The 16,778-nt window shown below is 45.3% G+C and overlaps 1 protein-coding gene across 2 annotated transcripts in view; it reads left to right on the top strand.

Moving 5' to 3' along the window:
* GAB2 (GRB2 associated binding protein 2) overlaps positions 1 to 16,778 on the top strand; it is a 396,835-nt gene that overhangs the window by 285,218 nt on the left and 94,839 nt on the right. The gene's annotated exons all lie outside the window — the stretch shown is intronic.

Here is a 16,778-nt window from a genome sequence, read left to right as displayed (position 1 = left end):
GAAAACAGGAAAATGTGATTCTTATTTGTATAAAGCATTTTTTTTAAAGAATGACAATATAAAGCACTGCCAAAGTAAAGTATTGGCCCACTAGCCCTGTCACTAAGGGTACTACTTCCGTTTAGGCAGCTGTGCACATTTGATTGGGCAGAATGCCATCATGCACAGTGCAAGCAAGCCAATAGCTAAATGGGCTGAGCCCTTGCTGCTTGCTGTGGTGAGCAGAAGGAAAATGTGAGTAACAATTGAGTGGACCAATGGATGAAGAGGACTGAACCCAAGACCCTCTTCTACATATTAAAAATATTTGTTCCTAATCCTTAGATGTAGACAACAGTGCTTGATGATTATATATTGAGGAGCCCACATGGCATCCTTGCAGCATCGCTGGCATGGATATGTTTGCCATGAATGATTTCTACTGCTTCTCTCAAACCTTTGCATAAAACCAGGTAATGTGCAAAGGCAAAAGGTACAAGATCAACAGTGCATAAACATACTCATCTATTTCATTTTTTTACAGGAAAAACTATATCCCAGTGAGGGAGTGGTACTGCAAGAAAAATAGATAGGTCCTAGCCTTTTAGAACTGCAAATAAGTTATCTTGAACATGGGCAAAACCTGAACTCAGAATAAGTACTCAAACTGCAGCAAAATTGCATCCACTGTCGCTGTGATCAATCCTATGTAAGCCTCACTAGATGGCACATACAAGAGCGTGTGAGCGTCTTTAAGAATAAAAACATGTGACCAAGTTAGTGGAACATTTTAGGACAACTTTACAAAGATGGACAGAGTTCAAGTGAACTGTTGCAGAACAAGTCAATCTCAGGCTATAACCAGCAGCAACAATCCTACACAGAAAAGGAGCTAAAAGGGTATTTTCTGAAGCTACTGATAGGCGAGGCTTGAATGAGGTAATCGAACGGAACCACATATCCAACACATGAGCCCACTCATCTCTGTCAGATACAGTTTGGTTTGGCCTTTCATTCCTGCCTTAGTTTATCTGTAGGTACCCTTCAGGTGTAAAAGAGCTCCAAAATAAATATTTGCCAGTCCTCTTCTACCGCTGGCTGGTTCTTGGAAGGTGCAGGAGGTGCAATGACAAAGATGCCCAATGCTCAGCTAGAAACAAACCTTTATTAACAGCATTCTATAGGACTAAGACTTTCCTGTTTTTTGATGTCATTCTGGTTGGTGTGTCCTCGCCCTCATCAATCTGTGCTCCACATTGTGGCTGTGAAGAGAATGCCACTCTCCTGGCATTGTTGAATTGAGTTTGAAATAGAAATGGGAGGGTGTGACCAGAAGGAAAACAAGCATTGGCAAAACCAATAGGCCAGGTGTTGGTAAGCCTGCAATTTCTTTCTTTGTTTGCGAACATATGCAATAGACATTAAAAGGCCAAAAGCAATACACGAGTAATAAAAATGTTAAATGTAGCAATGTCTAAAGTGCCAATCATGTGCTTGCCAAAAAAGTAAATAAAAACTGGTCTATCACAAAAATGACCCACTGCAAAAAACAAATGAAAATAGATAAGTGGAAGCAGAAGTACCAGCAAAAACTGACTGGCTTACCAGCCCTAGCGCTGAAGCAGGTTACTCGTTAGGTGTATTTGCAAATGTGGAAGAGCAGCATATCACTCGCAGAGAAGAGAACTGGATGCTGAAGTGTCTCACCCATTGGTCAGTGCTGAGGTGGACAGAATCAAAATGTGAACGACAGTTGAATAGATCTATAAATGAAGAGGACTGACTGAAAGCCCCTGTAAGTAAACATGGATGTATTTGTACTATACTTTTTTATAGAAATCATGAGGCTGACTGTAAAGCTAAAGTTGTCCTTAAGCCAGACCTAAAAAGGATAAGAGTGAAAAGAAAAAAACATACCAAAGTAACGTACTACCCCATCAGTCCTAGCACTGGAGTGCACTTCTATCTAGCCTGACATGCACAGGAGATGAGAAACGTCATCACTCACTGCAGTGCAGGAAGTCAATGGCTAAAGTGGACGGACCCATTGCCCCAATGCTGTGGGCTACTCCGAGCTGAAGCGCAATGGCACGGGCGCTTGAATAGACCAATGGATGAAGACGGCTGTCAGAAAGCACCTCCATGTGGATATGCCTCTACATGTTTTTAGTTTAGTTATTTTTGGAAAACGAATGGCTGTCTCTAGGCTGCACCTAAAAGCTGCTGCAATAAGTTGCGCTGTCCTAAGGCCCTTCCTTATGTTGTATGAGCTTGCGACTGTGGGGCTGAAAGTGAGAGCCGGACAGCAGACCACAAGAACACCAAAGAATTTGCAGCTCGGCTTGGAAGTATGAAAAAGGGAGGGTGGACTTTGAAGGTAAGTACAGACGTTCAACCTCCCACCACCCGCAGGAAGTAGGCGGTACAAGACTAATACTTGTAAAATAACCACAAAATCCGAATAATAACGAGAAACAAGTGGGCTTTGTGGCAGAGTAGTGGTAAATTGAAATGAGGACAAAAAGGTCCATTTTGATGTGGACCCGTGATGTAATCCCCTTGTAACACACATCAGTAATGACACAGTTAAGCCTCACTGGATGTAGTGGCACTGCTTGGTTGAGTTTCTGTGCCACTTCTCTGTGGACTCCCTCCTATCCCATGATTCGTCTACACACACTAGGGTGATGTTTCTTTCCACATCAGTGAAAGGGAATACTTTCTTCTCCGATAAAGTGGTCCTCCAGAGGATGAAACGTTTCTTCCTCTTTTGCTAATTTATGGAGAGACTTTGGCCCTCATTACAACTTCGGCGGTCTTTTACAAAGACCACCGAAGCTGCGGGCACCAGTATACCACCAGTGCTAGCGGTATATCTGGCTCCCTATTATGACTTTTCCGCTGGGCCAGCGGACGGTAACAGTGTTTCCGTCCGCTGACCCAGCGGAAAAGTCACATCAACATTGCAGCCGGCTCGTAATAGAGCCGGTGGCAATGTTGATGTGCAGCGGCTGCAGTAGCACCCGGTCGCGCATTTCACCACCCGAAATGCAGACAGTGAAATGTGCGATGGGGCTGTGCCTAGGAGCCCCTGCACTACCCATGCCAAATGCATGGGCAGTGCAGGGGCCCCCAGGGGCACCCCGAGTCCCCCTTACCACCAGCCTTTCCATGGCGGTGTTTACTCCCGTGGACAGGTTGGTGGTTGGAGGGCTGGCGATATGGCCGTGGCTAATGCTCCATGGTCATAATAGCTGGCGGAACGCCACCAGCCTCTTGGCGGTGTTAACGCCAGCTTACCGCCGGCCGCCGGGGTCGTAATGAGGCCCTTTATGTCCCTTGACTGACTTTACATCGGACATCAGAGTTAGCAGGTTTTTAGTTCCTGGTGGCATTGTACCCCCCCACAGTAGGAATGAGCTTTGTGCCATGAGGAAGAAATGCTCAGCAAGCTGGAAACTCAGTAGTTAAAGGTCTGAGATGTGAAGTCCACTCGGCCTATGAGCAATAGTAAATTATCGTGTGGCTCTATTTGAGAATGAAAACCTAAAGGAAATGCTGTAATAATACTGTTCATTGCACCCCAGCACCAGCTGCTGAACGTTTTTAAGGCAGATCATCATCTTGAAACTGAGTTGCTGAGCTTCTGCTCCTCTGGGCAAGTTTCAGCAAGAACCAGAATTGAAAACCATTGCACATTCCAGAACTTACATCACTGCTGCTGATGTTACCAAGTTGCAGCTCCAGCCGCCTGTGCTGACGTGAGTGACCACTCTTCAGGGGCTGCATGTTCCACTGAAAGCAGCTCTTGAATCGAGTCCCAGATGCATCTCAGAGGTAAAGACTTTGCTATCTGTTGGCACCTCCCTCGGTGACTCTGTGTTCTGCCCCAAGTGCCTGACCAGCTATGTTTATTACAAACAGAATATCCCAGAAAATGGTATACAACGAAAGGACCATCCGTAAGGTCCAGGGGGTTGTGGTTTATGGTGTAAGAGCGCACCCTAAATATTAATGAACTGAAAACATTGTACATTTTCAAAAGATCTGGACATGTTCCCTTAGTAAGAAAGTGGAAAGTTGTTGTGCAAAATGTATTGCCAGCTCCTATCTGGAATCAACACACTGATGAACTAGGAGTTTGACACAGTTGTTTATTTGTGTGTTGCTGTTGCCAGGAGAAAGAAAGACATACTGACCATTCTAAATGTGCTTAATAAAAAAACACCATTTAAAAACACCAGATCCAATAATGTTTACTTACATGTTAGCTAAGGTAGGCTAAGGGGCAATGGGCGATTACTGATGAATGTATAATGTGTTTACAATAAACAATCACAACTTCTCAGTGGGCACACTAGCATCAATGGCGTAACGAAACCCCAGGTGGCCCCCTGCATAGTACCTTGAGGGGGCTCCTTCCCCCTGGACCCAGTCAGAGGGCTGCCACCCGTGCACAGCGTACTTTGCTCAGAGGGGACCCCCTGGAGCTCAGGCCCCACCGCCCGCACCGCAGGAGCTGCAGGGGCCTTTGCTACGCCGCTGACTAACATCACTCAAACATAATTCCAGCCCCAGGCTATAAAATGATAAATGAATAAATGTACAAATGCAGGGAAAAGTATACATAAAAATGTCTTAAATAATATGCAGAACAGCAGGATAGTTAGACACGGATATAAACTTTGGCATCGGAAACAAACAGATCTTGGTAGCAGTAACTGGCCGCATTGCCCTGTTACCTCATTGCTGTCTTGTTAAACCCGACAAATGCAGTGTGTACTTCCCTTTGTCTGACTTTGGCTGTGTTTAGATTACCAACTGTACAGATTTGTCTGTTTACTCTCGACACTGTGCGTTGCAGACCTACCAACTTAAAATAAACATTGATGGTATAAAGAGGAGGTGTTGCTTAGGAGGGGGCGTGGCCTGCCTTGTCCCAAGAACTACCCAAGAGAAGGCAGCTCTCCCCCACCAGACCCCATTGTCCAAAAACAAAAAACAAAAAAAACCTTGCAGATTCTGCTGCCAATGTCCTGGGGTGTTTTCACACCCACTGAAAGACATCTGCTATTCAAAGCCTCAAAGAGGAGCTGGGAATCCACTCTTTGCAGGGGTTTCCAGCTTGTCTCCCCTGCCATATTGTGACATTGGCTCCTCATCAGGTGCCCTTTGAATGACAGGTCTGGCATTGGATTCTTAGGATAAACTTTACCTCCAGTTTCTTTGTGTTGCCCTCACATGTTGGCCTAAAGGCGAGGACAAGGAACTGGATTTAAATTGAGCAGCAGTCTGTGCATCCGTTGAAGTTTGTGAAGTTCATAGTTCACACTGTAACCATGAACAGTCTGCTTGTTCACATACTTCATACATAGATAATGGTCCTCTCTTTTTCTTCTTTTATATTGGCTCCTCTCAGCGATTGAAATGCAAATAAAAAATATGGGAGCTGTGAATCTGAGCTCAATGGGGGAGTGTCAGTGAGTGTATGGCGGCTGTGTCAAACGCATAATTCAAAAGAACAAAATATACTACAACTCCCGTGGTGGACCCTCACCTAGAGATAACTACAAATAAAACAAAAAGCATACACCTAAATAAAAAACAAATCCAAATTAAACTAATCTTCAAAATGCTGGTGCCCCCCCCCCCCTTGCCTTTCAACGTGACGCAAATCAAGTTATCATTGACTGTGAAAAAACGATTATTATTTGACGAGAAGTATGGAAACTGTTTTTTGTTAAAATTAAAAAAAATTAGATCCCACCCACTTCAACCTCAGGCTTCACTTGCCGGAAGCAGCTTCTGTATCTTAATATTTATCATTCTGCCTTCGTCCGCTTTTGCTCTATCTAAATGGCATATATGGTCTGGTGGACCAACAAGATGTATACTTTTTCTGTTGTGATGGAGAGTAAGACATTTATTTATTTGCTTGTTTTTGTTGACTGCGGTGCACACTAGTGTCAAACTGGTATCATTTTGTCAAGAAACAACAACCCTTGAATCCTAAGAGGGGCAGTCATAGTACTCGATCCTGTATTATATGAGGAATTGTTATCTAATAAGAACTCCTGGCCGTGTAGTGTGATTCAGGTATTACTGTTCCGACCATCCTGTTAGATTACTTATAAATAAATTCCATTGTGTAAGGAGGGAATAGTGCTGGATTACTTCTGTTGCAATCACATCACGGTGCAGAATCTCTACACAATTATACTTTTCTTGTGCCTGTGCACATGAAAAGTATTACCGTTACAAACTACTTAACACTGCAGGTTTCCTGTGTCACCTAAGTGTTAAACATTGTTACCTGAGGAGGAAGTCCATAGTAAAATATCTAAGGAACATTTGTGAGTCAAATAGCCTAGATAATATTACATGATCCATAATTTATGGCTTTGGTGTAACATACCTTTCTACAAAAAGGATACAACTCTAAAACATTTTGTTCAACGTTCCAGTTTACAAGGAAATCCAATTATAGTTTCTTGAGTCCTCTTTTTAGATAAAAATTGTAACTTTGTTTAAATATTTCCAGATAATGTAAAAGATTGTGAACCAGTTTTGCTGTTATACATAAGTATACTGCATACTTATAAACAGAACACAACTGTTAAGATTGACGTTGCTGTAGAACAGAAATGCAACACCTCCTAGGCACATTTAGTCGGAATTTGATGGTGGAACAGATAATAAAATTATAAGCGCTCTGGATAGGCCAGGATATATATTTATCTTCAGGTGATTATTATATTACAAAATATATAGATGCCCAGGTCAGGTTAGTATGATTAATTATTACATTGGGTACATTGTTCTTTGCAAATAAAAATGAAATCTCGGTAGTGGCATTATCTTTAAAAGATCACCTTGAATAGTTACTGTGAACGTGGAAGATGTGCACATATGCTGGATACCATATTGGAATTTAATGCTTTAATAATCAATTGTCTACAGTTCATTTGCAGGTATCAATTTTTCATATTTTGGATCACGGTGTAGCTTAAATTGATCTCCATTCACTTTAATTTTGCCAACATAAACAGAATAATTAATAATGAAAGTGTCTACTGTGATGGTATACGCACAAATGCAGAAATTTACCAAAATGGCAGAATTACGGTACCCGTATGTTTACGGTTAGTGGCGGAATGCTGTTCGTTCTTGGCAGGAGTGCCCAGCAAATGAAGGTAAATGACCAAAAATTCTTGGGTTCGGGTGGTTTACACCTTTTTAACGCATGTCCAATTCCTCCTACCAAAGCGTAGGCATGTCTGGAGCTTGGGCCTGGCAAGGAAACACCTCCATATTAAAAAATTATGCTGGCAAGGGATTTCCAACTAGGAAACATTTTCCTGAGGAAGAAAAATGCGTCAGATTTGCACATACATATTTTTCCACCTGGTGAATATTCGACAGGTACAAATGTCAAGTGTTAGACCAGGAAATCTACAACCACGCTAACTTTTTTTGGTATACATCTGGGATTCCTTGTGAATTCCCAAGAAGTCAGATATTTGCTTCAAACATAGGAATGGCCCTACCTGTGCAGATACCTAGTTTTATCAATGTCCTTTATGAATCTGGGGCATACACTTGGAAGGACTCTTGGTAATGCTTCGAAATCCCTGATTTACGTCTTTCGTTAGGTATTGGCACACAGGCAAGTTACATCGCAGAACTTTGACTATTCCCATGTTTGGTTATCTCACAGTCGAATTTGGAGGACTTGTTTTAGGCTTGTTTCGTGTCTTTGATTTCATGATTAAGCAAAGTAATGGCTTGGGTCGTACAAGTGGAGACCACAGGGGGGCTGAGGTGTCTATGGCCCTGTTTGCTGGCTGATAATAGAGCCCAGCTGTGTTATGGCTGACAGGTGACTAGTTTCATACATGCTCATACATTTTGTAAACGGGATAAGGGATCTTCCAATGTGGGTTTGTGGTCATATTGTATGTACCTCTGTTTGCTTCTCTGCCTTTGGCTGATAGTTTCTGTGTTGACTTATCTGCTTGAAGGAGGCATGTATTCTTTTGTCTCTTGCTTTACTGTGTGGGATACAGGAATCACAAGGAATTTGTTCTGTATTTAAAATGTACCACATTTTTTACTTTCTTTTTTTGAATTATGCTCTTATACTAGATATCAATGCTAGTCTTCTGGCAGCTGCTGATGCAGGATTCTCATGGTACATGTGCTGACCTCTTTTAGAAGGACTACTTATGTTTTTCCATGTGTTTGCAGATTAAACCATGTGTGGCATTTAGGGGGTCATTCAGACCCCGGCGGGCGGCGGGAGCCGCCCGCCTGGAGGGAACCGCCATATGGCCGCTCCGCGGTCGAAAGACCGCGGAGGCCATTCTGGCTTTCCCGCTGGGCTGGCGGGCGACCGCCAGCAGTCCGCCCGCCAGCCCAGCGGGAAACCCCTTCCCACGAGGAAGCCGGCTCCGAATGGAGCCGGCGGAGTGGGAAGGTGTGACGGGTGCAGTTGCACCCGTCGCGAATTCCAGTGTCTGCTGAGCAGACACTGGAATTCAAAGTGGGGCCCTCTTACGGGGGCCCCTGCAGTGCCCATGCCATTGGCATGGGCACTGCAGGGGCCCCCAGGGGCCCCACGACACCCCTCACCGCCATCCTGTTCCTGGCGGTCGGAACCGCCAGGAACAGGATGGCGGTGAGGGGGTCGGAATCCCCCATGGCGGCGCAGCAAGCTGCGCCGCCATGGGGGATTCCCAGGGCAGCAGAAAACCGGCGGGAGACCGCCGGTTTTCCTGGTCTGACCGCGGCCAAACCGCCGCGGTCAGAATGCCCTGCGGGGCACCGCCAGCCTGTTGGCGGTGCTCCCGCATCCCCGGCGGTCCTTGACCGCCGGGGTCGGAATGAGCCCCTTAATCTCTTGTGTTTGCCTTAGCTGGAAATGGGTCTTTTAAAGTTTTCAGGGTTTTGAATTTTAAGATCAGCGAGGCCAAAGTCTGGTTTGGAGAACTTTACACCACTGTTGCCCTCATTGCAGGAGATCCCTAATTTCATGGTGGGGCCGGTTGTCTTGCCTCCGGCTCTATAGGGAATTATGAGGTCTGCAGTGTAATCGCCAAGCATATCTTTCCCATGGGGATTTTGGATAAAGTCAGCCAAAATCTCAGGAGGAAATTGTGGGGAGAATTGGGAATTGCCTGAAGAATCAAACCCTGAATTACCGACTTCCCAATAGTTCCTTCTTTTATAAAGAGGTTTGACATGTGAATCCCATATTCCCTAATAATTTGCACTCTCAAACTTAACATGACACTGATATTGTTAACTCCAGGGGTGTGTAATTAACACCTCTGCATCCGGGGACTTCATAATGAGGCCTTGAGTGCTGTAATGGCACATAGTGGCTTGGGAAGTCTGGAAAAGCATGAAACAGTACTCCCTGCTATCTCTGCTATTCTGTGCTTCTTGCAGTCCTTTTCTAAATCTGTCATTAATTTTCTAGTCTCATGGTCTTCCTTCATCCTTTCGCCCTACCTTTTTCTCTCTTTTGTCTTCATTATATTGTCCTCTGAGTCTTTTATCACTTTCTTCCTTTCACTTCTCATTTTTCCTGTTTCTTTTTATTTCTTTAATGTTTCTCTTGCCCCTCTCATTTTTTTCCACTGTGACTTAATTCCTCTTTTATTGCATTGCATCCCTTTGCTTTACTCTATTTTTCCCTAAGTATCTTACAAATTCCAGTTCATATATCCTCTGCCTCTCATCTTCAATCAGCTTCAGTCTTCATTTGAATATTATTTTCTAGTCTGTCCTTTACCCCTTGACCTGTCTCGCTTTTCTTTTGTCCTATTTCATTCCTTTAGTACAACGCCCCTCGACAAAGATTACACTTTCTTTTCTATTATCTCTATATTTCTGTATGTTTGAGCTTTTCATTCTTTTTTTTGGTTTTCCAGGATGCTTTCCTTCACTACTATCTTGACTGCTGTGGTATTGCTTATGGCTTTTGATCTCTCCCCCCCCCCCCCCCCCATCGCAGTTTAGCAGATATCTGGTCCTGAGACAGGATGCATTTCCTTGGCCTGTAGCCCCAGATAGTCTCTACTGGCTGCTTCTGTGGAACCCCCACTGTATCATTACTGGAACCCGGGGACCCCAACTGAATCATAATTGGAATCTGGGGACCCCCACACTGAGCCATTTCTGAAAGCTGGGGACCTTATCGGTTAATATTGTATAATTTTCTAAGCAGTCGTGGACCCCCTGAGGAGGTTTTGCGGACCCCCAAGGGTCTCCGGACCACAGATTGGGAACCACTGCCTTATGCTGTAGAACAGACTGCTGTGGTTTTCACTCTCCCACTCAGATATTGCCTCCAAGATTTGTAGAAAGGCTCTTGTGATATATTTCATCTGCTAGGTATTTTTAAAGATGCTTGCTCTTACACAGTTTTAATCATGCTTGTCAACAGCGTTTGCTGGTCCAAAAAGAGGATGGTTTGACTTCCTACACGGTTACATGCCTGATCAAGAGTGAAGTCGTTTGCTTCTGGACCCAGATACCTTCAAGTTAAATGGACCTTCCAGTGTAGATATATTTATATATTTCCTCTGAACACAAGCGTTTTGCCTTAAAGCAAGTGAGGTTAAAAAATGTAAAACAACATCTTATTAGAAACACAAGAATACAAATAAGATAAAATGTTCAAAGATTAAACTTTATTGAAGAGTATGTCGGACACTTTCTTAGAACCGGAGTAATAATCATAAAGGAAATAAAAAATAGGAAAATAGACTTCCAGTTAGAAAAATGAAAAAACTGTGGTAAAAGAATGATTTTCTTCTACAACTCTGCTTGTTCCTTAAAGCTTGGAAGATGATGTTAGCACAGCAAACCTTTGTTGATCCCATTTTTAGGAATAAAACATGTTTTCTTGTGCAGCACTTTTTCCCCAGATTTTTTAATTCTAAATTTTACTATATTTTGCCTATTTTCTTAATTCCCTTCAGGGGGTTTCAGAAACCCTGGCAATATTCAGATTTCCCAAGAAGTGGTGAAAAAATGACACAAGTTTGGACTGAATACCTTTTGTGGAAAAAAGTTATTTACTTAAGTGCTCCAAACATTGAAAAGGGCTCAGCATTCTGGTGAGAACACCGAGCAGTCAAGGAATTAAGAACCACTGCATTAGAGGACTGACAAAATGTCAAACATTTATGTGGACAGTCTGGGCCCGAGGATGGAGTGTCATAGTACAGTACAGCTGGTCATGGTAACAAACTCAGCTGTTGACAAGGTGCCTAAACGCCCGACATACCAGGAGGCGCTACTAGAATGAGGTCATGGGATCATGATTGGGTCATGGCGACCCACCCATCGCTGAGAGCAGTTCCCCGGCCCTGCAGCCCTGGGGGAAATCCCAGCCAGACTTGAGCGACCCGGGTCTGCTTGGTACCAGGAGGTATGCGTAAGTGACAGGCAGTGCGCCTCGAGGGCGTTAACGTGGCGCCTCTGTTGTTGACAGGCGTGCAGGCGTCAGGTCAACCTTTTAACTGAGGCGTTGTAAATATGACGCAGGTTCACCTGCCCTGCTTTGATCTAATTACTAGGTAGGGCCATGGACAGCTTGTGTAGTGAAATGAGGTCATGACCCTTTGTTTACATTGAAGAAATGTGTAATGAAACGGAGCAAGTGGCTGTTTTCACCGAATATACGCCTGGAGGCTTTTCAAATAAGGACTCAAATGTGCCCCTGACTAAGCATGAAGGGTTTTCAGTCCCCAGCAGGAGTCCGGTCCATTTTTTAAATTCTCCATTACTCAGAAACAACCAATCACAAAATGTACTTTTCAAGACTAACTTGTCAGAGTGATGTCACAGAAGTCAAGGTGCAATTATGCGGTTCGCAAAGAAAATAAGTACATTGAAAAGTAAATCCCTCAGCTCAACTACACTTCACGGCATCACTCACAGAAGGCCGTCCCTGATCTGAGCCTTAAAGGGGCGAGCCAGGATTAGAGCATTTCACGAGCTGAACTAATAATACCTTTGTTACTGTAGCGCGTCTTACCACATTTCTGCATTTCTAAGCGCTTTAAATCACAAGTGTTACTACATCCACTGAGGTTGACTTTTTTTGGGATTCGAGATTGTGCACTGCACATTACCACATATCTCAGCAGCCAGCGTCTTGCTCAGTAGTCAGTCCTGCTGGTTTAGTAGAACCACGCATATTACTTGCTATTCACAACTTAAAATGAGTTATTTTATACACACCTCTGTTGGGAGCACATGAGCTGCTTCAGTAACAGTGAATATGAGCCTTGTCTGCTTGTAAATCTCTCTGCCCCGCTGCCAGGCCCAATGCTTGTAAAACTCTCTCTGCCCCGCTGCCAGGCCCAATGCTTTTAAAACGCTCTCTGCCCTGTTGCCAGGTCCATGCTTGTAAAGCTCTCTGCCCTCTGCCAGGCCCAATGCTTGTAAAACTCTCTCTGCCCACTGCCAGGCCCAATGCTTGTAAAACGCTCTCTGCCCCGCTGCCAGGTCCAATGCTTGTAAAACTCTCTTTTCCTCGCTGCCAGGCCCAATGCTTGTAAATTTCTCTCTACCCCGCTGCCAGGCCCAATGCTTGTAAATTTCTCTCTACCCCGCTGCCAGGCCCAATGCTTGTAAAACTCTCTCTACCCCGCTGCCAGGCCCAATGCTTGTAAAACTCTCTCTGCCGGCTACCAGGCCCAGTGCTTGTAAAACTCTCTGTGCCCCGCTGCCAGGCCCAATTCTTGGAAAATTCTCTCTGCCCCGCTGCCAGGCCCAATGCTTGTAAAACTCTCTCTGTCCGCTGCCAGGCCCAATGCTTGTAAAACTCTCTCTGCCCCCCTGCCAGGTCCAATGCTTGTAAAACTCCCTCTGCCAGGTCCAATGCTTGTAAAACTCTTTGTGCCCGCTGCGAGGTCCAATGCTTGTAAAACTCTCTCTGCCCCGCTGCCAGGCCCATGCTTGTAAAACTCTCTCTGCCCCACTGCCAGGTCCATGCTTATAAAACTCTCTCTGCCCCACTGCCAGGCCCAATGCTTGTAAAACTCTCTCTCTCCCGATGCCAAGGCCCAATGCTTGTAAAACGCTCTCTGCCCTGCTGCCAGGTCCAATGCTTGTAAAACTCGCGCTGCCAGGCCCAATGCTTCTAAAACTCTCTCTGCCCTGCTGCCAGGCCCATGCTTGTAAAACTCTCTTTGCCCCGCTGCCAGGCCCAATGCTTGTAAAACTCTCTGTGCCCCCTACCAGGTCCAATGCTTGCAAAACTCTCTCTGCCCCGCTGCCAGGCCCATGCTTGTAAAACTCTCTCTGCCCGCTGCCAGGCCCAGTGCTTGTAAAACTCTCTCTTCCCCGCTGCCAGGCCCAGTGCTTGTAAAACTCTCTGTGCCCGCTGCCAGGCCCAGTGCTTGTAAAACTCTCTATGCCCCGCAGCCAGGCCCAATTCTTGGAAAACTCTCTCTGCCCCGCTGCCAGGCCCAATGCTTGTAAAACTCTCTCTGCCCGCTGCCAGGCCCAATGCTTGTAAATTTCTCTCTACCCCGCTGCCAGGCCCAATGCTTGTAAAATTCTCTGTGCCCGCTGCCAGGCCCAATGCTTGTAAAAGTCTCTGTGCCCGCTGCCGGGCCCAATTCTTGGAATACTCTCTCTGCCCCGCTGCCAGGCCCAATGCTTGTAAAACTCTCTGTGCCCGCTGCCAGGCCCAATGCTTGTAAAACTCTCTGCCCCCGCTGCCAGGTCCGATGCTTGTAAAACTCTCTCTGCCCCCCTGCCAGGTCCAATGCTTGTAAAACTCCCTCTGCCCCCTGCCAGGTCCAATGCTTGTAAAACTCTCTGTGCCCGCTGCGAGGTCAAATGCTTGTAAAACTCTCTCTGCCCCGCTGCCAGGCCCATGCTTGTAAAACTCTCTCTGCCCGATGCCAGGCCCAGTGCTTGTAAAACTCTCTCTGCCCCGCTGCCAGGCCCAATGCTTGTAAAACTCTCTCTGCCCCACTGTCAGGTCCATGCTTGTAAAACTCTCTCTGCCCCACTGCCAGGCCCAATGCTTGTAAAACTCTCTCTCTCCCGATGCCAAGGCTCAATGCTTGTAAAACGCTCTCTGCCCTGCTGCCAGGTCCAATGCTTGTAAAACTCGCGTTGCCAGGCCCAATGCTTCTAAAACTCTCTCTGCCCTGCTGCCAGGCCCATGCTTGTAAAACTCTCTCTGCCCCGCTGCCAGGCCCAATGCTTGTAAAACTCTCTCTGCCCGCTGCCAGGTCCAATGTTTGTAAAACTCTCTCTGCCCCGCTGCCAGGTCCAATGCTTGTAAAACTCTCTCTGCCCCGCTGCCAGGTCCAATGCTCGTAAAACTCTTGCTGCCCCGCTGCCAGGTCCAGTGCTTGTAAAACTCTCTCTCCCCTGCTGCCAGGCCCAATGCTTCTAAAACTCTCTGTGCCCTGCTGCCAGGCCCCTGCTTGTAAAACTCGCGCTGCCAGGCCCAATGCTTCTAAAACTCTCTTTGCCCCGCTGCCAGGCCCATGCTTGTAAATTTCTCTCTGCCCCCGCTGCCAGGTCCAATGCTTGTAAAACTCTCTGTGCCCTGCTGCAAGGCCAATGCTTGTAAAACTCTCTGTGCCCCACTGCCAGGCCCATGCTTGTAAAACTCTCTCTCTCCCGATGCCAAGGCCCAATGCTTGTAAAACTCTCTCTGCTCCGCTGCCAGGTCCAATGCTTGTAGAACTCTCTGTGCCCTGCTGCCAGGCCCCATGCTTGTAAAACGCTCTCTGCCCGCTGCCAGGTCCAATGCTTGTAAAACTCTCTCTGCCCCGCTGCCAGGCCCAATGCTTGTTAAACTCTCTCTGACCCGCTGCCAGGTCCATGCTTGTAAAAAAACTCTCTCCAGCTCAAATCAATCAATTACTAAATAAAACATGGCACACATGCAGACGGTATTAATGCCCCGAGTTGATGGACCGGGAAAGCGAAGCATTAAAGCAGTTTTTCCATATGTAGGTGTAATATGATATAAGATGGAAATAGTTCTTCCTTTGCCTTGAACATTTTTTCTTGTTAGTCATGCAGATGCATGTTACACCACAGACGCTGCTCTCAAAGCAGCAGTTATTTCTAGCGGGCATGCACAGTACCGAAAAACCCCAAACATTGTGATTCTCTGTTTTAAGGCCAGATGTCTCGATTCATACAACACCTTTTAGAGTGAGAGATGATACAATATGAAATTGTAATTGTATTTATATAGCGCTTACTACCCCTGACGAGGCATAGAAGTGCTTTTTGGTGAATAACAGCTACTCCGAAACCCAAATAGGATTAGTTGTGAATTAGTATAGGGAAATATGAGTTAATCTGACCGGTGTCTGTTGGTTGGATTGAATAGGATAATGGAGGGATAGAAGAGGGAAGAGTCTAGGAAGTGCTGTTTGGGAGATGATATTAGTAAGATGAAGTTTGGGATGAGTAAGAGGAGAGATGGAGAAGGGATGAGTGTCTAGAAATGGATTAGGGAGATTATACTAGTAAAATGAGGTTTCGGATGAATCAAAGCAGGGATACATGAGGGAAGAATTTAGAGATGATTGTTTAGGAGATCACAGTAGTAAAATGAGGTTCTATATGACCCAGGAGGGATAGAGGAGGGAAGAGTATAAAAAACCCTTTCTTCACTCTTCCCTCCTCCACCTGAAAGTCTGGGTTTATAAAATACTACTTTAAATCTCAAAATATCCTCTTCCTTATACACATATACCCTCTCTATATAGGTAGGTTTCTTTATATGTATTACTTTACGTCTACTGTAGAAGAAAAAAACCTTTGACTGTATCCCGTGCATTACTCTGAGTCTCACCCTGTACCTCTCTCAGTATAGCCTCTGCCTCCACTCTTTGACGCATCCCAAACCTCCTCTGTGTTTTCTGTTTCATGGAAAGCCAGAAACTTTTGACAAAGCTTGCAAGTTCTCTACTTTGCTCTTAGGCCCTACCAGTGCAACCCATACAATTTTTCCATGTGTTGTTACAGACATCTTTAGTTGTGTGGAAGTCATACTGTCATAAATACCTGACATGGTTCAGTAAGAAGAAGTTTGGAGAGAGAGTGCACTTTGGGTCAGCCAATTTTACCCATTGGCTCTCGTGTTTGTCTTGGTTTCCCAAGGCTTTGATGGGTTGCCTGTGAAGCCTGTGACATTTTGCATTGTCTCACTATGTTTGCCATGAGGAGTTGCTGATGGTCTTCAAGAAACAGACCACCTTTCCTTGTTTTCTTCGCTCCACATCCTGTCCTTACTTGACAGCTGTCCCAGTTATCCCTGTCCACCGTTGTCCTCTCTCCATCACCCACAGTACTCGCCTGTGCTTCATCGCTGCTGGTAGGTTGCACTAAACGTTTACACAATATCCAGCAGAAGTATTGCTCTTTTCTGCCTCTCACTGTCCCCTCCAGTGACCACATACACAATAATATGAAGGCTAGTGGGAGAAGCAGGAAAAAGTGAAAAGGGGCGAGAAAAACAGAGTCACAGGAACCTAACAATCTGCCTCGTCAGTGCTGTTGGTCAAGTGGGTCATCATGCTTTAGTTGAGTTCTACAAGACAAAGAAATAGCTTCAGTAACTGGCCCTGTGTAACTAATCTGTACTTTGATATGAGACTTGGAATTCCTGAAAGTAAGACATTAAAAAACAAGGATCTCAACAATACAAGTGCAGGAACACCTCTCTCTGTTTTGAATAGCTATGTCACGCTTTGTCACTATGAGCTCATTTGTGGAGGATGAGAATAGCTTCTACTTAA

Source organism: Pleurodeles waltl, chromosome 8, assembly GCF_031143425.1.
Source record: "Pleurodeles waltl isolate 20211129_DDA chromosome 8, aPleWal1.hap1.20221129, whole genome shotgun sequence".
NCBI lineage: Eukaryota > Metazoa > Chordata > Amphibia > Caudata > Salamandridae > Pleurodeles > Pleurodeles waltl.
The sequence above is the reverse complement of the archived record's forward strand: the minus strand, read 5'-3'. Positions and strand labels throughout refer to the sequence as shown.